The 22,311-nt window shown below is 30.6% G+C and overlaps 1 protein-coding gene across 1 annotated transcript in view; it reads left to right on the top strand.

Annotated features, from left to right (window-relative positions):
* The window catches only part of LOC126882057 (A-kinase anchor protein 200-like), a 640,814-nt gene that overhangs the window by 70,823 nt on the left and 547,680 nt on the right, over positions 1–22,311 (top strand). The window contains exon 2 of the mRNA XM_050646875.1: positions 19,120–19,156. The gene's annotated coding sequence lies outside the window, so the exon portion shown is untranslated. The remainder of the gene's footprint in view (positions 1–19,119; positions 19,157–22,311) is intronic.

The following is a 22,311-nucleotide window of genomic DNA, read 5'->3' as shown; positions in this document are numbered from 1 at the left end:
ATTATAATTAAAAAAATAATCAACAAAGATAATTATAAAAAAATCAACTGAGAAGCAAAAAATAAAAAAAAAATTGAAAAAATCTAACACATTCGTCAAAGAAAAGCGTGGCGCGTCTTCATCGAATAAACGGTTTTCGCCCCACGCTTTTCTTTAACGAATGTGTTAGATTTTTTCATTTTTTTTATTTTTTGCTTTTCAGTTGATTTTTTTATAATTATCTTTGTTGATTATTTTTTTAATTATAATTTTCTAATTTTAGTCACTCGTAACTAAAGAAAAGCGTTGCTTAAAAAAATTTTTTTCATATTTTTTTATTTTTTACTTTTCAGTCTTACACTTTTCAAACATTAAAATATATCGTCATGTTTATTAAAATATGTATAAAACATATGATGTACTAACATGAAAAGTAGTCGGAATCGGCAAAAAATTTGAAACTTTATTGTTTATTTATGAAGCATAACGTATACAATTAACGTAAAAGTGAAATTATGTATAGTTCATATCATTAGCTACAATCCGTAAAAGTTTCAAGTGGTTACATTGCAAAAGACTAGAGAATTTAAGCATTTTCCATTAAAATCCTTTTTTTTTATTTAAACAATTAATAAACATAACAAAATTTTTTTTATTGACTATTCGTGTATGGTTCCCGCGAATGCATATGTCTGCAAATTTTCACTCATTTGCATTGGAGAAAAGGCAGTCAAATTAACGTCTAAAGATTTGACGCAAACTATTGAACTAAATAAAAGCGTTTAAAAAACTGTAACTCTTCGTCACTGGAATTGATTTCTTCTCTACAATTTTTAGAACTTTGACATTTAAAAATCCTAACTACTTTCAAACCACAAAACTGTCAAAAATTTTGTTGTGACATATTGTCATCACCATGACGACGCGAAAGTTAAGGATATTTGATTATATGAAAGTGTGCCAAAAAACCCATTGAAAGTGTGCGAAAAAGTAAATCCCATTCAAAATACATTGTTCACGCACACTTTAAACCCTTCACGCACTGCTATCTACTCGTATAATCACAAACTAAAAACTGATACATAATATGACATAGAGTAGATAAAAAGATATTACACAAAAATGTAGGGCTTTTTCAGATAAAAATTTCCTTTTTATTTTTCGTTACTGTATGTTTTATCATTTTCAAGTTACATGGAGAAAAAGGAAGATTTTTAAGAAAATTTAAAAATGCGCTCTATAATTTGATCTTTCTTTTTTTCAAAACCCATTTATTTTAAACCCGTCCAACTTTTTGAACATAGAAATAACACTATAATAAAAGATATTGTGGAAGGAAAACGATGCATTTACATTTTGGTGGAGGTGGGTTAAAATTACTTCTCATTTTTTCTTAAAATACATTAGTTATCAATTTTGTTTGCAGCATATCTCGCTTAGTTTTATTGTAATGAACCATTAATATAGCTCATTGTAAAGGTCTTTTCAAGCACCTCAAAAGGTATTAGTAGCATTATACACCTAAAACCGACCGTTTCTCTGTTATTTCAAGTTGAATACACCAATTTGAGAATTTACCAAAAAACAAACTATTTTCACCTACCATATCTCTTTTTGTATTATAACTAGAAGATTTTATGAAGGCAAGTATCTCTTTGTTTTTTTTATAACCTACAAAAATGTTTAATATAATTTTCTTAGTTAGATGCATAGTTTTTAAGGTATTCGCAAAAAAACCGTTCGAAAAGGTATTATGTTTCAATGAAAATGCCAATTTTCAACCACGAATATCTCAAAAATTATTGAGTTTTCAAAAAAAAATTATAGAACAGTTTTTTCTTCGAATTAGGTTCTCTAGCGAATTCCGTGGTAATTTTAACCAAAAAATTTTCCACCCCTAAGAAGGGGTGGGAATCACCCCCAAGATAAAAGCACACATCGGCATAGGGTAGACTTTGAATTAGGAGATAGGTAGAAACTAGGCCCAAAATTTCATTAAAATCCATGCAGTAGGATAGAATTCGGAGGTAATTAATAATAAAAGATAGAAAGCGCTGGGAAGACACAGTAAACAGCGACGCACAAGTCCTTTTAGGAGTCCTTGTATGGAGAAGAGCAGCCACAGATAAGCAAGGGTGGAGGTAAAAAATTGCTTGCTCCCATTGACTGGCGTAGATAGAAATGATTGAGAAATACAAATACCTGAGAACCTGGATTTCAGAAAGTAATGATCAAACAACAGAAATAACCGACAGGATAGTGATATAAAGACTCTGCAATAAAGTAGAATAGAACTGAGAATAAGAGCTCTGAGATGCTACGTGTTTTCGATATTGCAATATGGACTTGAAAGCTGGATATTGAAGCAAGAACACATAAATAAGCTACAGTCATTTGAAATGTGGTGTTACAGAAGAGTGCTTAGAATAGCATGGACACAGAAGTAAACGAACGTGGTAGTATTGTGGGAAATGGACAAAGAATACTAAATACTACTACTACATAAAGTCTGTTTTAGACTATAACATAAAATGATATAAGAAAATGGTATAACAAAAACTTACATTAAATGATTGTGTACAATATTAATACAAGAGGTTTTGTGTATTACATTGTCACATTTTGGTATCAAAATATGTTATGTGATTCTGCGCATTACATGCTAAAAAAGTACTTTTTTATATTTTTGTGATGGTACATGTACTGTTAACCTCAATTTTCTTCTTCTTATTTTCTTTTAAGAATATTTTAACCTCATTTTTCTCAACATTTAACCTAGTTAGTTTTATCTTTGATATTTTATATTACAAAGATATATTTTATATGATTGATAAGAAAACTCTATTATAAGGTTTGTTCCAACACGACCGAGAACCGTCAGGAAACGGTAACGATCCTGCGCAGTAAAGAAAATCCGTTCCAACAAAAATATGATCGTCATCGGATCGTCCTTCCCACTGTTCCAACAAGAATTGTGATCTTTCGGTGACGGTTTCGTGATGATCATTTCAGTAATCGGGCAAATGCATAATGTGCTGGTTGGACTGACTTGAGCACTAGGATTTAATTCTTTAAATTTTTTGAGCCTTTGATCGACTAAAAGCACACAAGCTGTCACCAACAAAAATGACAAATATATGATTACCGTCATGGGACGATAACTGGGCGATACAATTACGAACATGCGCACAACAAACGGTACAAGCAGTTTCGTGACGGTTTTTTGGGCCGTCCAAAAGTTCATGTTGGAACAAACCTATTATCAGCTGCTTCCATTTCAACATTTCTTAAAAGAAAAGTTAACCTTAAAAGAACCAATGTGACAGTATAACGAAAATAACCTAACTGCGCATGCCTGTGTACAAAAAATTGTTATCAAATAGGACATGTTCTAATTTGTATAACATTTTCTGTTAACAGATTTTGTTTCCTGTTTTACATTGTGACAAAACTTAGTATACCATTTTCTTATATCATTTTATGTTATAGTCTAAAACAGAATTAACGGTTTATAACGTTCTCCGCCGTATTCCGACTTCCAATCACCACTTCGTCCGGTTGTTCCATAGGTCCTCTGTCCCCTTCTATGTTCCTTTCTCCCTGCTCTTTATTTATTCCTTCGCTCCAAGTTTTTCTGAGTCTACCTCGTTTTCTCTTTCCTTCTGGTTGCCATTTTAATATTTCCTTTGGTATTCGTTGTTCATCCATTCTTTGTATATGTCCGGACCAGATAAGTTGTTTTGTTGTTAGGTCATCCGTGATTGTTCGTTTGATTCCCATTATTTATCTAATGCGTTCATTGGTAATCCTTTCTCTTCTAGATCTTCCTGCTGCTCTTCTCCAAAGATCCATTTCCGTTGCTCTCAGCGTTGCCAGTGTTCTTTCCTTCAGCTGCCATACCTCACAGCTGTATAAAGTGATACTTTTTACTATAGTCTCATATATCATCTTTTTATTTTCTTTGCTGATGGATTGGTCCCATAAAATGCTGTTTATCATTGTGATGGCTTTTCTCCCTTACGTATTTCTCTCTCTTATGGCTTTGTCTAATGTTCCATCGTGCGAAATAGTGATACCTAGATACTTGTAGTCACAGCAGTGCTTTATCGTGGTGTTATCTTCTAATACGAGATCTTTTTGTTCTCCTCCAATGCACAAGTATTCGGTTTTCTTTTTATTTACTTCTAGACCCCATATATCATACTCTTCAATTAATTTTCGTGCCATATAGTTTAAATCGTCATAATCTTGACCCATTATTACTTAATCGTCTGCAAAGTTGAGCCTAAATACCACAGTCTTGGTGAGTGGTATCCCCATTGTTTTACATTTTTGTTTCCATCTTTTTAAAGAACTTTCGAGGTATATTTTAAATAAAGTGGGGGACAGCGGGACAGGCAATATCCTTGCTTTAATCCTTCTGATGTTATAAATCCTGTTGTTATTTGTGTCCCTGTTTTTATTTTTGTTAGTGGTTGATAATATAGCACTTTGACAGCTTTTATTAATTCTATATTAATATTCGTGCTTTCCATTGATTGCCACAGCTTCTTCAGTGGAACGCTGTCGTAGGCGTAGTCTATTCGTGGCTTTCCGTAGGTCGACAAACAACATATGAATTTCTTGATTCCGTGCCATCTTTTTTTTTTCTAGTATCTGGGTTAAGGAGAAAATGTCAATCGTGGATCGACCCGTACGAAATCCTGCTTGTTATTCTGCATCAGAATCTTAGCATTCTCTCTCGGTAGGTTCTTTAAAACCTTTCCATATATTCGACTCATAGATCCATACAGCTATTCCTCCGTAATTTTCACAATTATTTTTATCACCCTTTTTATGACTGTATAGTACTGAGGTGTGATAAATATCTTCAATTCTATAGGGATTTTGCTTGTGTTTATGCATTCATTTTATCGATTTTTTATCGATTTTGAAAAAGCGTTTGACAGAGTACGCCACGATAGGCTAAGAGACATTCTTGAAAGAAAAGACATAGATAATAAAGATCTGCGAATAATTCTCAACTTATATTGGAATCAGAAAGCTAACATCAAAATAGAAAACGAGATATCAAAAGCAATAGAAATACGTAGAGGAGTAAGACAGGGATGCATTTTGTCACCACTGCTATTTAATGTATATAGTGAAAGCATCTGTCAGGAAGCCCTTTTGCAAGCAAATGAAGGAATCGTAATCAATGGAGAGGTTGTAAATAATATTCGATACGCAGACGACACTGTACTAGTTGCAAGAACAGTAGAAGAATTACAACGATTACTTACAAACATAAATATTGCTTGCAACAATTATGGCATAAACATTAATATCAAAAAAAACCAAGTATATGGTATTCAGTAAAATCATGACACAACCAGCACATATTAGTATAAACGGCATTCAAATTGAAAAAGTATCAAGTTATAAATACTTGGGAACTTTAATAAACGAAACTGGAGACCAAAACAATGAAATAAAAAGACGTATCGAAATTGCCAGGGCCACCTTCATAAAGATGAGAAAATTCTTCTGCAACAGAGATATAAGCATCCCTCTACGATTAAGAATGCTAAGTGGCTACGTATTTAACACGCTATTATACGGTGTAGAGGCCTGGACTCTCAAACAGAACAACATAAAAAATATTGAAAGTTTCGAGATGTGGTGCTACCGTCGAATGCTGAAGATAAGTTGGGTTGAAAGAATCACAAATCTTGAAGTAATACGGAGGATAGGAAGAGACCCAGAAATTTTATTAACGATAAAACGAAGAAAACTCGAGTATTTGGGTCACCTGATGAGAGGTCATAAATACGCATTACTTCAAAATATAATGCAAGGAAAAATAGAAGGAAAACGGAATCCAGGCCGTAGAAGAATGTCGTGGATGCGGAATTTGAGAGAGTGGTTTGGCTGCACCACTAATGAACTTTTTAGGTCAGCTGTAAACAAAGTCAGGGTAGCCTTGATGATTTCCAATCTCCGATAGGAGTGGCACAAGAAGAAGAAGAAGATGCATTCATTTCTCATACAGAAGTAAAAACTTCAAGTTGTATACTGGTATAAAATCGTTTATTAAAAAAATTCATAAAATGTCCTGCAAAACGTTTTCGTTCTAATTCAGAACATCTTCAGTGCATTCTGCTATGTAGTTGAAACTAGCACACTAATTAAAGTGGTACCATCATAATATGTGGTTTACATGTTAGATTTAATGAAAATATGGTGACTACCAGTCGATGTTAAAAGATTAAATTAGTACATGCTTAAAGGGCAACATGCTTCCCTGCTCGAAAAAACTAGGTACTTGCCAGTTCAATGGGCACAGACCAACTGGCAAGTACCTAGTTTTTTCGAGCAGGGAAGCATGTTGCCCTTTAAGCATGTACTAATTTAATCTTTTAACATCGAGTGGTAGTCACCATATTTTCATAACATGTAAACCATATATTATGATGTTACCACTTTAATTAGTGTGCTAGTTTCAACTACTTAGCAGAATGCACTGAAGATGTTCTGAATTAGAACGAAAACGTTTTGCACGACATTTTATGAAGTTTTTTAAACTATGGTATACATACAGCCAACCTCTGTATTCCTCTGTTGTTAATCTTGTTGGCGAGCCGACTATTGAATACGAAATAATGAATACAATAATAGTTATTTAACCAACACGTGTATTAATAAGGGCGATTAACAATTGAGATATTTTAACGCGTGAGCGAAGCGAGCGCGTTAATGTTCGAGATTGTTAATCGCCATTTTAATCACGAGTTCGTTACAAAACTTTTCCGTCGACCGTACTTTTCAGAAATAAAGATATCTTAGTTTAAATTTTTATTTACTTAACGATAAACAACAATTTTTTCAGCTTTCATTAACTTTATTCAAAGTTTAATTTTCCTTAGTGGTAGTTTTATTATTGTAGACATTAATATTCGAAATAGTACAATTACTGAAATTTTTCTCTCGTCACACCGTGCAATAAATTCAGCGTATGTTTTTTCGTACAACACTCTACTTTTTTCAGGCAGTTAACTTAAAGATATTTCATTTGCAGTTTCTGCCACTTCTGGTGGAGTTAAATTAAACTCTTCGTCAATATCCATCTTTTGATTTTTCAAATACACAGAATTTTAAACAATAAAGTAAATAATGACATACAATGACAGATAGTACTAACAGCGGCTACTTGATTTTAAATTTTTTAGTGGGAATATAAATAGGTATATGTTTGGTTGCCTACACCACAAGTCACTGCCAATCACAGAACGTTTAGTTAATTTATGCAAGCAATGTGTGTTGTGTTGCCTATAATGAAATCGTTCATTAATAGAAAATCATTCATTAATCAATGATTTTGAGGGTGTTAAAATTGATCATAAATGGACGGTCGACGGAAAAAATAATAAAGTTGCAATATCTGGGACGAAATGAGGTGAGAGCGATATGAAATGCTAAGATTGATAATACAGGGAAAAATAAGAGGAGGAAGGAGTATAGGAAGAAGTAGAGTGTCATGGTTGAAAAATTTAAGGGGCTGGTTTAAATGCAGTTCCATAGAACTCTTCAGATCAGCTCTAGATAGAGTAAATATAGTGATGGATATCCCACCTATGATTGGGAGACCGCACGTAAAGAAGAAGATTCATATTTCGCACAAACTGTGAAATTGGTGATATTTCCTCAAGGATCAGCCTTACTTTCTCTAAATCTTTGTTCCACATATTTAATAGCTGCGTGTTTTATCTGGATACTGCATCTTAAAGTATGTGTTTTATTAAGTCGGTAATTAGTCGTTCTATTCGATTGTCAGTGGTTCTCTTCGTCTTGTTCAGGCAAGGCAGGTCTCTGGCACTTGTTCATAAGACTTTTTGAACCAAAGTCTGTTTTTTTTAATTAAACTTCCAATAAGAGTCCTATGGCCTCAACGAAGACTAACAGTTTCCTCATTTGTAGTTTAGGAATCTCTTCCAGTTCAATCGTCAGTTGATTGCCAGTGGTTATCCCCCTTACCATAATAATTGACTCTTGAAGCCATACAATATTCATCATATTTATCTGATTCGATTTAACTTTATTGGATTCGATTTCTGTCACTATAATATATTTAATGTAACCCTCCAAATTATATCTGCGCCGCCATACCTCATCCTCACACGCTTTTCACAAATTGTGAATATTTTCTTTTGGATGATAAAATCTTTCCATTCCTCCATCATACCTAGTGTGACCAACTCCAATTCAGTCGAATTCGGGACAAGGCTGAAAAAAAAATACCAGAAATCCGGTACTTTTGAGAGAAAATCAGGTCATTTTCCAAAAACCGAAAAAAAAACATTCATCAGTCATTATTACATCGTTGCATGCGGCATACCTGGGACAGCTGATTCATGTGTATACATGAATTGATATTGTTTTTGAATCGTCTTTTCAGGAGACGATATTTAAAATACAGAAACGAAAAAAAGTCAACAGCTTGAGTTTTCGTAGAACTATAATACCACGATATAAAATGCATGCGTTTTGGTTGTCGTATGTATTAGTATCACAGTCGAGAAATTGTCAACTTTTTTTCGTCCCACCAATTTCTTCAGAGGAATAACATACCTACCTATTCAAAATTTCAAAATATAATTTTACCAAAACGTTGAAAATTCGGATGGCCCGGAAATATCCGGGACGCCGGGACACACCTTCGTAATTCGGGCCATGTCCCGGATTTTTCGGACTAGTTAGTCACACTAGTCATACCTCATCCTTACATGTTTTTCACAAATTGTGAATATTTTCTTTTGTATGATAAAATCTTTCCTACCTCTACACGCCTGTGATGATTTCTTTGTATTGTCATCTGTATGTCTGGGTTCGGTTTACTCCTCGTTGGACTCTAATAGTATATATTTAAAGCATACTTACTCTATACGAGTACGAATACAATTTTTTTTACGTTATAGTTACTTAGTTATTAAACAATATATTTTATATGAATATTGTTGATAATATAAACAATATCATACACTTAATCAACATTTCTTCATTTAACCGATATCTGAACAAAGGCCTGTAGAATGCTATCACATTTATGATACGGAATTGTTTATGAAAAATATGCGACGTCTTGGTTTAATAAGACAATGAATAAACAGTAAGTGTTATCTAACACATAGACAGTCTATTTATTACTAGTAAAAGGGGAAAATCTAGCTGATGATTGCGAAGCAACATAAACAAAATTGAGGGAGAACAGAGAATTCTGCGAGAACTAGGAAAAACTGTTGTTTTCTCAATATATCTGAATATTTTGTTTTTATGTGTTATATTATAGATATTTTTTAAAATTTTGTGAAAAATTAAAAAAAAATTCTAGGTATTTTGACTTACGGTTGTGGAAAGGAAAGTCAAACAGATATATTCTTTTTCTCATAGGCATCTTTCAGTGCTTCACAGTTTTTCGATTTCTTTCTAACATATTAAATTCTATGTGACAGAAAAAAGGCACGTCCGTGATTACAGACATTTATAACATTTATTCTGATTGTCGATAGATGGCGCTATAATCGAAAAAAAAATATTCACGAATTATATGTATAATCAGAGCTTGGATCAATAACCTTATCATCCTCTAGTTGTAACTCATTTTTATGTCCTCCTATACACATATATTTGGTTTTCTCCATATTGACATATTCGTCCCATTTTTTATATTCTCGAAACAGCCGGTTTGTCATAAATATTAGATCATCTTTATCCTGGGCAATCACCACCTGATCGTCAGCAACATGTAGTGTTTATTGAGTCGTCATTTAGCTGTATCCCCATGCCAGAACATGATTTCTACCATTTATTCAAGACCTCATTTACATAGATGTTAAACAGTGTAGGTGATAAGTTGCATCCCTGTCGTAGTCCCTTATTCACCATGAAGCTATCGGATATTCTGTTGTTGATTTTTATGTTTGCTTGAATGCTGTTAAGGAATTTTTGCACTGCTATTAAAGTTATATTAATAGGGGATTTTTCCTGGACTTGCCATAATTTACACAGTGGTAAGGTATCATATGCCTTAGTTAGATCGACGAATAGTAGATGTATTTCATAAATAGACGAATAGTAGATGTGCGTATTCATTTTCTATTAGCTTTATACTATTTTAGTTGGGAAATAAGCCACAATTTAAGTTGGAAATTAAATTTATTGACGTTTCGACTTCCACTTCGGAAATCGTTATCGAAATACAAAATATTAATAAATTAAACAAATTTTGTTTTTTAAAATTTGTTAATAGTATTTTGGTTTTCGATAACGAATTTCAGAAGTGGAAGTCGAAACGTCAACTTATTTCCCAAGTAAAATAGTAAATTGCGTAAATAAGATGCAACAAAGAAATAGCTTCAGAACAATATGTAACTAGCTTCATATCCATCTCAGATAGAGTTATGATCAGCAGAAAGGAGAAGATATTCATGGTTGACAAATGTGCACGAATGGTTTAACACTATCAATAAAATAACCATCTATTTAGAGCAGCAGTCTTGAAAATATGCCTAGACTCGATGATTGCCAACCTTCAGAACGAAGAGCTTTGGATGAGATACTCGAAAATGTTTACCGAATATATGTAATTTTTTTAATATACCTACCAGAACATCAGAACGATGAAATCTGTTACCCTAATTCCTAATTGTGCCATTATGCCGCGATGACTCGGGAAGGGTTAAACAAAATAACATCAATAATTTTATACGGTCCCATACGTTATTTCTGAGATTTTTTTTTTTTTTGAAAACATGTCTCCACCAGTTCATTAAAAAATCAACAAAACTTTTTATCGCCCACTGTACATGTATGAAACGTCCTCCGGCCCAGCCTATGTCCATAGTTTCTTTATTAGTTAAAGCATCATTATCTTAAATGTAGATAGTTGACATTCCAGAGATGCTGATTAAAATTTGTTTTTGTTAGTGGTATCGGTTAAATAATTGCTCGGTGACCCATCATTTAATTATTTTAAATACACAATGCTTAGCGTAATTAGGACAGTGATGAGCTGTTGGAAAAATTTTTGTATTGTTTCGTCAACATATATTTGAATAATGCAACGGCTAATATATCTCTAATGTCTATATCTATTTTAGATAATTTTAGATATTTTTGAATCATTATTACATTTCAATCGAATTATGTATAATGTATCAACATTCTATAGGTACATACATACCCCTCAATTTAAAGAAATCGTTGAAATACTGTTTGTAGTTATACGAAACGAAACCAAAATATGTGAGTAATAGTCCAGGGCGCATCTGTTTTGAGATGGACGTTGAGAGGTGACTCAAATTTTTTTGCAGAAATTGCTTGAAAATAAATCAAATAATAATATTTGAGTTATCCTCCCTCTCAAAAAGGTCCGAAACATTGTTTAAATAATCAAAATGTCAAAAATTGAAGGAAAAATTCGATTTTTCTTCTTCGTTTTTGATTATAACTTTAAAAGTATTCATTTCCGAGAAAAGTTGTACTGACATAAAAGTTGCGTAATTAAATTTCCTACAATATAGAATTGGTTAAAAATTTAAAAAATAGTCACCCTAGTTGCAAAATAGAAATAATTGCGAAAAAAACATACAAAAACAAGTATTTGCATTTTACGTTTTTCAGCCATTTATGCTACACTTAGGACCTTCATATTTCACTCAGAAAAACTTTATGATACAGTAAAACAATACTGTAAATTTGATTAAGATAGGTTCAATAGATTTTGCAAAATAAATTTTGCAATCCAGCTTTCGCAAAAAAAATTCATTTTTTCAAAATGTTACAGGACTGAAAATAAAGCAGATAGCAAGTTAATTTTTTTTTGCTTATAGAAGTGTACTGTACCTTTCATTTGTCATTTTCAAAATTAAAATCGATTAATTACCACGGCGTCAGAAAATTTTTGAAATAAACAATAATTTTTGGTGCTACGCGCAGGACAGCGGTGTTCGATTCACACAAGTTGATTTCCACCAAAATTTCTTCCAATCTTTATCTAATATATTATTTTCTTACTCTATATTTTGTTGTATTTTAATATTTTAATTCCACAAAAATCAAACTAATTTTATTATTCTTTGTGAAATATTGTTTAAACAATTGCATATGTTTAAAAATAATAAACTTTTATTATTTAAGTTAAAATATATGAACAAAGAAAGTTTTTGCTAATAAAAGTGTCATTTCAAAGGATAGAGTATGTGTTTTTATTTTGCAATAAACAAATTTATTTATTTATATCTAAATGTAATAAAAATTAAAATGTATCAATCATTATCAAAGGTCATTGGAATGCCCAATCAGAGCAAACTATCAGCTGTCCTGCGCGTAGCACCAATAATTAATGTTTATTTAAAAAAATTCCTGACGCCGTGATGTTAATCGATTTTAATTTTGCAAAATTGCAAATGAAAGGTACAGTACGCTTCTATAGACAAAAAAAATTTCAACTTACTATCTGCTTTATTTTCAGTCCTGTAACATTTTGAAAAAATGAATTTTTTTTACGAAAGCTGGATTGCAAAATTTATTTTGCAAAATCTATTGAACCGATCTTAATGAAATTTACAGCATTGTTTTACTGTATCATAAAGTTTTTCAGGGTGAAATATGAAGGTCCTAAGTGTAGCATAAATGGTTGAAAAACGTAAAATGCGAATACTTGTTTTTGTATGTTTTTTTCACAATTATTGCTATTTTGCAACAAGGGTGACTATTTTTTAAATTTTTAACCAATTCTATATTGTAGGAAATTTAATTACGCAACTTTTATGTCAGTACAACTTTTCTCGGAAATGAATACTTTTAAAGTTATAATCAAAAAACCAAGAAAAAAATCGAATTTTTCCTTAATTTTTTGTCATTTTGATTATTTAAACAATGTTCCGGACCTTTATGAGAGGGAGGATAACTCAAATATTATTAAAAAATGAATAACCATTTTCAATAACAACCAATTGTTTTCATTCTGGTGGGATGTAGAATAGCATTATGTTGTTTTATATTCCATTAGAGTGAAAACTTAGTCTTTTTTTCAAATATTATTATTTGATTTATTTTCAAGCAATTTCTGCAAAAAAATTTGAGTCACCTCTCAACGTCCAAATGTACTAATATTTTTACAGATGCGCCCTGGTCTATAAAACAACACATTCTACTCAATACGAGGAGTCACTTATTTGCAAAGTTCTGGTAGATTTTTATGCAAAAAATGTCTGTGAATGTATCTAATAACAATTATTGTTATGACCGAAGAAAAATACTTATTATATTATATTATATTATTAAGGAAGCCCACCTCGCGTAAGGATAAAAAATAATAGTTGATTTGGGGGTTGAAGGGGAGGGTATGGTTTGAAAATTTTCGTAGGTTTGAGGGTATGGTATGTTTTATTATTTTAAAAGAAAGTACATAACTTCTGAAATATTCTCTGAATATGTCAGATTAATCGGATCAAAATTACCGGTATTTACAGCATGTTGAATATCCCTATCTTCGACACGCTTTGCACTTTGCAGCAGCTTCACGCTAGCGCGCTTGAGCGTAGAGAGAAACTTTCAACAGCTGTTTCCCTTCTCATTTGTATATTACTCCGTCATTCAAAAACATATTCCGGTTTGCATCACTTTAGGATTTGACAGAAAAAAAAAATTGAAAATAAAAGTCAAAACTTTTTTTCTTATTTTATAATGGCTTTGGCTTAGCCAATTAGCCAGACTATTTGTTTTTTGTATGGTATTACAATAACAATTAATTTAATCATCTAAATTTAAAGTCAAAACTTTAAACTCGTTTTTCTCAAAACTGCTCTTTCCATTACAATAACAATTAATTTAATCATCTAAATTTAAAGTCAAAACTTTAAACTCGTTTTTCTCAAAACTGCTCTTTCCAAAGGTAGTGGACTTTGTAATTCAAAAGCTACCCGACCGATCCACCTGAACAAAGATTTTCTTTCACGTTTTGTGAAGTAACGCTGTCGAGATATTTTTTGTTTTATGCTTATTTTTTGATTAACAATAATAAATATGTTGATTTTCATGCTTTTTTTTTAATTTCGTTATTTTGACTTCTGAGTGATGTCAATAACTCAAAAATCGTTAAAACTAAAAAACTCCAAGAAACTCATAAGCTAATAAAATCTTTTTAGATATTTTGTTTCATATGAACCAAAGACGAGTTCTGATGTCCCCGCAAAATCTTTTTTTTTTTGAGGTGTATGTAAAAATTTGCCACCGTGTGTTGGCTTATTTTTCAATATTTTTTCCTTTTCCTGCCTAATTTTTTTTAATATTCTTTGAATTGCACTGAACATGTTTATTTAATATAAACATAAACTAATTCTACCATAGTTTCAAAAAAAAATTCACAAAAATGTGCTTAAAATGTTGATTTCAAACCACCCCACCCCCTTTAAAATAGTTAATTTTGGCTGATAACTTCTTTGTTGTTTTGAAACTATTTCAAAACAAGAGGAAGAAATGTTGTTTCTGTAATATAACAATAATAATTATTATTGTATCAAACAAGTATCTTAAATAATAGTCCACAGTATCTCGTCCTTTTTGGAAGATGATTACAAAAGTCTTAAAAATTGTCTTAACTGCTTCGTTTGAGCGAGTCTACCACTTTCTGAAAAATTTCAGAGTGCAGGTTGGACGCGTTTCCGCGTCCCGGTTCATTAACATATTTACGTTGTCGGACTAACGAAACGTGGCTGTAAATTTGTCAAACAAGAGATCGCCATAATCGCCAATCTTTATTAATTAAATATAAGTAGGTACTTTAAATTGAAAATTAAGAGTTTTTTAATAACAAAATCGTAGACTCCGACACTCGCAAGATGTCACTCTAGCGCGGTAGTTTTGTTATTACAAAACTCTTAATTTTCAATTTAAAGTACTTATATTTAGTTAATAAAGATTTACTCCAGGGTAATAAGCTAGAAATAGACCATGTTAGGGACACTCAAAGATCCAGGTAGCTGACTACTTTTTTAGTTATTGTGGACCTATAGGAAGAAAACCTACTTGTTTCCTGCCTAGAGTTCGCGTCCGTTTTTTAATTATTAACAATTTAGTGCAAAAATCGCGATTTTTTCGATTTTTTGCACCCCATTCAAAAGCTAAATAGTTGACATGAAATTACAAAATTTAATTTTTTAGAACATTAAAGAACCTTCAAAATAACGATTTTTGAAAGTTAAAAAGTTAATTTGTTGCTACGCAAACTGCAAAATAAGTGAAAATCGTTATTTGCTAATAACTTTTACTAAAACTACCTTAGAACTTTAGTATTTCACCCAAAGTTGGGTATTGGGGTACTTAACAAACTCTCAAAATTTGAGACCGATCCATTAATTAGTTTAAGAGTTATTCTAATTGTTTATCCCAGAGACCTTTATTTTGCAATAACATAAGACAGAAAATAATGAAGATAGGGCAATTCTGCGTATGCCAAATGAAAGCAGAAAACTGATGCTATCAAAATGTACTAAAAAAGATAAAAAATTATCTATTGGGTCTATTGAATAAAAAGAAGTACATATTTGCTTTTACTTACAACTATTTAAGTATTTACTTAATAGTAATTGAATAAAGTCATTTCTTAAATGCTTTATTTAATTACTATTAAGTAAATACTGAAATACGAGGAAGTAGAAGCAAATACTTGTTGAATATATTCTTCTTTAGCGGCGAATCGATTGAGGGTAAAATTTTATTGATCCGCGCGCATGCGCACACCGACAGTATGGTATTAGTTGTCATACGGGCTCTGATTGGGTGTTGAAATTTTGAAATGATCTGTCAATAATTGTTCAATATGGATGTTATCGGTAAACAAAAATATTGTATAATATTAGTTTTTATTGATGTGTGGACAGAAATAAAATCAAATTTATAATTATAGTGACTTTTTAAATAGTTTTGAAAAGCCGCAGGTACGTAATTCTAAATGTTTCAGTTGGATATACCTAATAGTTTCAATACCTATCTATTTGGAAAATGTAAACAAAATAATGTAGTTACCTATTAGTAGGCAATGCTTTAATTTACATAATCTGATTACGAACAAACTTTCTACAAATCTTCATCTCATATATGGTTTTCTTACTCTATATTTTGTTGTATTTTATTTCGACAAAAATCAAACTAATAATTTTATTAAATTCATATAAATTTATGGTGTAAACTTTAGTTTGTGTATATTCCCACATGACGTATACGAGAGTTTGGTGCAGTTTGAAATGGCGTCAACTTTCGTACGGCGCGGTAGACGTGAAGTGGGTTCAAGCCCCAAGCAAGTTATTTTTTTATTTTTTTTATAGATTTTATGATTGTAAGTATATTATTATATAATTTTTGAAGATATTCTTCTTTTTTAAAAGTGGTAGATAAGAAAGTTAGTTTGATTTTTAAATAAAATAAGTACAAATAACCTTTTAAGTATATTTACTTCGCTTAAATTACCTATTATATAATAGAAGAATATCTTCTTACGTGCGTACAAAGTACACACACATTCTTTTTTTTTATTCAATAGACCCAATATAATCAAAAATCCTAATGCCAAATTTGTGAAATTTTGTAGTTTATAAACATTTAGAATAACTTTAAAAATATTGTCCGTAGAAAAAATCATTTTACTTATTAGAAAAGCTGGTATTTTACACGAATTTTCAAAAATTTAGTTAAATTGGTGACTAGTCGCGGTAAGTTAAGGGGGAGCTGGGAGCCGACAAATGCACGAGTTCAAAAACTAAAAAAGGTAACTTAAAACTACCATCATTTTTTATATGTCGGGATCTACTGAATATATTTTGATCGTTCTTTTTTTAATTTGTATGTAATTTTTCTGTACGTTACAAATATGCAATTTGTCTAGACATTTATTAATTAATAAACAGTCTAATTTGTTTAAACAATTTTTGAAAAATTAATTGTTTCCCAAAAATCCTTGATTTTAATAATACTATCGTTATTAATCATAGAAAAAGTTAAGGTATACTTTAATAAATAAATTATCTTCAATAAATAATTATCTAATAAAAATCATTTATTTATTAATAGGTCTGGATCCCACGTATGAAAAAAAAGTTGATTAATAGCAAGCTGAAACTTTGTTAATAGCTTAAGGGTGTCTAGTCGGACAAACTTTGACATATAGGAACAGTGGAACATGGGAAGTTTTAATTGTGGAACAGGTTAAAAATTTGGAACGGTCAGACCACGAAAACGTTACATGTATTTTGCCCGACAGAACTTCCAATTGATTTGTTACCCTTTTTATAGAATTATAATGAGTGGAACACGTAGAATATGTGAAATGACAGGAATTATGTCAGGTGATAAATAGCAGTCTGATTTTTGCATGAGAGTTTAATGAAAGGGTAACAAATCAATTGGAAGGTCTGTTGGACAAAATACATGTGACGTTTTCGTGGTCTGGCCGTTCCAAATTTTTAACCTGTCCACAATTAAAACTTCCCCTGTTCAGTGTTCCCATATATCAAAGTTTGTCCGATTAGACACCCTTAAGCTATTAACAAATTTTCAGCTTGCTATTACTCAACTTTTTTTTTCATACACGGGATCCAGACCTATAAAGTATACTTTAACTTTTGTTATGATCATTAATGATACTATGATTAAAAAAATAGATTTTTGTAAAAAAAAATATTTTTTCAAGAATTGTTTAAACAAATTAGACTGTTTATTAATTAATAAATTTATAAACAAATTGCATATTTGTAATGTACGTAGAAACTACATACAGATTAAAAAGAAAGATCAAAATCCATTGAGTTGATCCGGAGATACAGAAAATTATATTCGTTTGAAATTGCTTTTTCGGTATTTTAACTCGCTGGATTTGTAGGTTCCCCCTAGTGTGAAGGTATATTGTTTGTGCAAATATTTTAAGAAAAAATACACATCCCATTCTTTAAAATGGCATTAATGAGATTCCTTAATTATTATAAACTAATTAGCAGTGAATTTAAAAAAAAAACATGGCCAACTTTGTCCCAAATGAACCCAGGCTAAATTTTTTTTATTTGAAAATTCGTGTTAAAATACCATCTTTTCGAATATATAAAAAGATTGTTTCTACGGACAACATTTTTAAAGTTATTCTAAATGTTTATAAACTACAAAAGTTCAAAAATTTGACATTAGGATTTTTGACTATATTAATTTTTTTTATCTTTTTTTAATACATTTTGATACTATCACTCTTTCAACTTTCATTTGGCATACTCAGAATTGCCCTATCTTCATTATTTTCTGTCTTATCTTATTGGAAAATAAAGGTCTCTGGGATAAACAAATAGAATAACTCTTAAACTAATTAATGGATCGGTCTCAAATTTTGAAGGTTTGTTAAGTACGCCAATACCCAACTTTGGGTGAAAGCTAAAGTTCTAAGGTAGTTTTAGTATAACTTATTAACAAATAACGATTTTCACTTATTTTGCAGTTTGCGTAGCCACAAATTAACTTTTTAACTTTCAAAAATCGGCATTTTGAAGGTTTTTCAATGTTCTAAAAAACTAAATTTTGTAGTTTTATGCCAACTATTTAGCTTTTGAATGGAGTGCAAAAAATCGAAAAAATCGTGATTTTTGCACTAAATTGTTAATATTTAAAAAACCAACGCGAACTCTAGGCAGGAAACAGGTAGGTTTTCTTCCCATAGATCTACAATAACTAAAAAAGTAGTCAGCTACCTGGATCTTTGAGTGTCCCGAGAAAATCCTTATTACTATGGACTAATTGTCGATCTCTTGTCCGACAAATTTACAGCCGCGTTTCGTTAGTCCGACAACGTAAATATGTAATGACGCAGGACGCGGAAACGCGTCCAACCTGCACTCTAAAATTTTTCAGAAAGTGGTAGACTCCCTCAAACGAAGCAGTTAAGACCATTTTTTAAGACTTTTGTAATTATCTTCCAAAAAGGACGATGTACTGTGGACTATGAGTATAAATGCAAGGATAACAAAAATATTTTTATAAATTCCCAAACTTGATAGAGTTCAGATATTTAAACCTTCACACCACCCATATTTGAAAAATCTAACTGGAATTTTTATTCGATTTCAGGGGCTGTGAGTCTTAACACAAATCTAGATTAAAACAGGTAAGTTCCATTCTATTTCTATTCTTCGGCCGATATTAATCCCAAGGTCTCTTCAGAACGATATTCTTTAAAGTGAATCATGCGTTCAGGTAAACATGTTCTCGGTGGAACTAATTCTAAACTACGTTTGTAAATGTATAAAAAATATGCGTCTTTTCAATTCATTTGGAAACTTTTCGTCGTTACGTTTATTGTTTATTTGCTTTAATCATTTGTTTGTTGATATTGTATATTTTTATAATATTGTTGTACCTACACTATTTATACCTTGTAAATTGCAGTAGAGGGGGAGTGCATAGTGCATATAGATTTTCACTTCGGAAAAAATTAAACAAGATAGAACTTTTTGTAATTTTGTTAAGAAATGTTTAATAAACAACATCAAAAAGTTCTACTCCAGAAGTGGGTGCTTCATTTTTTATTAAACAAATGAACTACGAAATTAGATGTTTTTTTAAATAACTACAAAAATATAAATTTTAGAAAAAAACTGATTTGACCATTGAAAAATTAAGAAAATTTTACAAAAAAAACCTTATATGTATAAAGAATTTTCTAAAATTAAATCTGTATCTTCTATAATTTTTTATTTATAACGCTAAAGTCACCCTTCTCACAAACATTGGCGCACTGTAAACTATCGTACGGCGAAGTGCACGGTTGAGTTATTTTAATGTAATTCTTTAGCTAATGGATCAAATCAAATTTTACAAACTGAACATGAAAGAAGAATAATTAAGGTATCTTATGGTTATAATAGAAAGAAATAAAATGTATGGGCATAAGTACGGTGTCAGCGGAAAGTGAGTCTTACAGAATTTTGTTTAAAAATGATTTAAAAATGTGTAACAATAAAATTTTTCTTATAAAACTCCCAATTTTGCACAAGTCACCTTTCAAGCATCTTACTAAATGATGTTTCATTCAAAAAATATCTCAAAAATTTAATTCAAATGATATGACGTCTCAAAAAATGTAATTTTTGAAATCTTCGTAGTTTTTTAGAATTACCACCACTTTAAGACGGTATTACTCAAGTTTGAACATATCTATTACGGTTCTATAAATACTTTTTTAAAGCTTAGGATGTAACCTTTAAAATGCGCTAAATTATTTTACTTTAGAAATAAAATACACTATTTCTTTTTTAGAAAATTAAGAAAGATAACAAAAATGTAATACAAAAACCAAAAATTACCAGCTAAAAAAATGTTTATACAAAGTGATCAAAACTTTTTTCTGTAAAACTTACCTAAAATAAGCTTCTAATAATAAGCTTCAACAATAATAAATGTTCGACAAAAAAATTTTTTTTTAGCTGTTATACAGTACTTAAGTCTGCGTAACTTGGAACCTATTGATAACTTTTTTATTATCAGTTTTACGAAAAAAAAGCTATTCTTTATAAAATACTCTGCATCGTATATAATCTAAGATGCAATCATCAAATATCAAATTTAATTAATGTTATACGAGGTATGTCAAAAAATATGAATTTCACTCAAGAGTAAAGTACCTTTACATTCTTCATCCTTCATGTCTTTCCAGCAAGGCCTAATCATCTCTACTCTACCAGAAATTCAACCTTTGATATTTATTTATCGATCCCGTCCACTGAGTTAGTAAAGAAATCTATATATCTAAAGTTGATTTTATTTGTTGATGTTCAATTTGCAATTTATATAAGTTTTGCAATATGTACAATGTACATACAGGGTGATTGATTAGTAGGGTAAAACTCAATAGCTCCGCTATAATAATAGCGAACAATAAAAGTTAATAACAAAAATTTTAGCCACCTTTGAGCTTCACATTACAAAATTAGTTGGAATGTTACATGGTGTTTGATAACACAGTGGCAGACCTAACTTATGTTTTTTTTAAATGGAACACCCTATATTTTATTTTATATTCGAAATCCTGTTAACTTCTCCATCACAAAAATATAAAGGTTTGTAATGTTATACATTGTATTTACAAAGTTATAACCAATTTTGTATGAAAATCGTAACAAGTTCAACTCCCTGTATAAATAAAAATAAGCACAACAGCAATGGATTATTAATGCCATATTTTTTTATTTATTGTCAATATTTTTAAGAATTATTGATGTTGCTAATTTTCTTTATATCAAATACAGGGTGAGTCAAAACGCAAGTACATACATTATTTTTTGAGTAATGTTAAACGGAACACGCTGTATTTTATATCATTATTGAAAAGTAACATTAACGTACTTTAATTTTTATATAACATTCCCTATGCCCAAATTTATTAGTTTTCGAGATATTTTCATTTTTCAGAGCAAATTATTTTAGGTGTTTAAATTTATCTAAATTTTAAGTAAGCCATGACTGAATTGACAATTGAAGATTACCGAATATCAATGCGGTAATCAATGGATCACTGTAGCAACTAAAGAAATAAAAATAATTTATTAGTAATACATTTTACAAACAAAAACACAACCACTACATGCAACATTTTTGAAACCATTAAAAACTATCTTTTTATGTAATTGCAACAAATAAACAAAGAAAATTAGTAATAAATTTTACAAAAAAACACACAAACACAAAGTACAATATTTTGTGAAGACAATTAAACACTACTTTTGTATGTAAATGTAACAATGTAACAAATAAAGAACGAAACATAATTTATCAGTAATACGTTTTGCAAAAAAACATGTTTGGAAAAATTAGAAGCTACTTTTAATAAAATATTTTTAATATTTAATTACATAAGGTATTCAAAATTATCTCCTAACACATTTATGTAAGCCTAAAAACGATCATTGAATGGGCTACTTACTCTACGGAGCATTTGTAAATTAACACATCGAAATACACTTTGTATTCTATTTTTCATCTCATCCCTTGTTGTTGGAGGTATTTTATAAACTTCATTATTAACGTAACCCCAAAAAAATCAGTCCAGTTTATTAAATTCTGGTGATTTGGGTGGCCACGCTACTGGTCCATTGAAAAATGAAAATATCTCGAAAACTAATAAATTTAGACATAGGGAATGTTATCTAAAAATTAAAGTACGGTAATGGTACTTTTCAATAGTGATATAAAATACAGGGTGTTCCATTTAAAATTACTGAGAAAATAATGTACTTGCGTTTTGACTCACCCTGTATTTGATAT

The sequence above is a fragment of the Diabrotica virgifera genome, chromosome 3 (assembly GCF_917563875.1).
Source record: "Diabrotica virgifera virgifera chromosome 3, PGI_DIABVI_V3a".
NCBI classification, from domain to species: domain Eukaryota; kingdom Metazoa; phylum Arthropoda; class Insecta; order Coleoptera; family Chrysomelidae; genus Diabrotica; species Diabrotica virgifera.
Note: the sequence above shows the minus strand (reverse complement) of the source record. Positions and strands in the feature narration are given on the sequence as shown.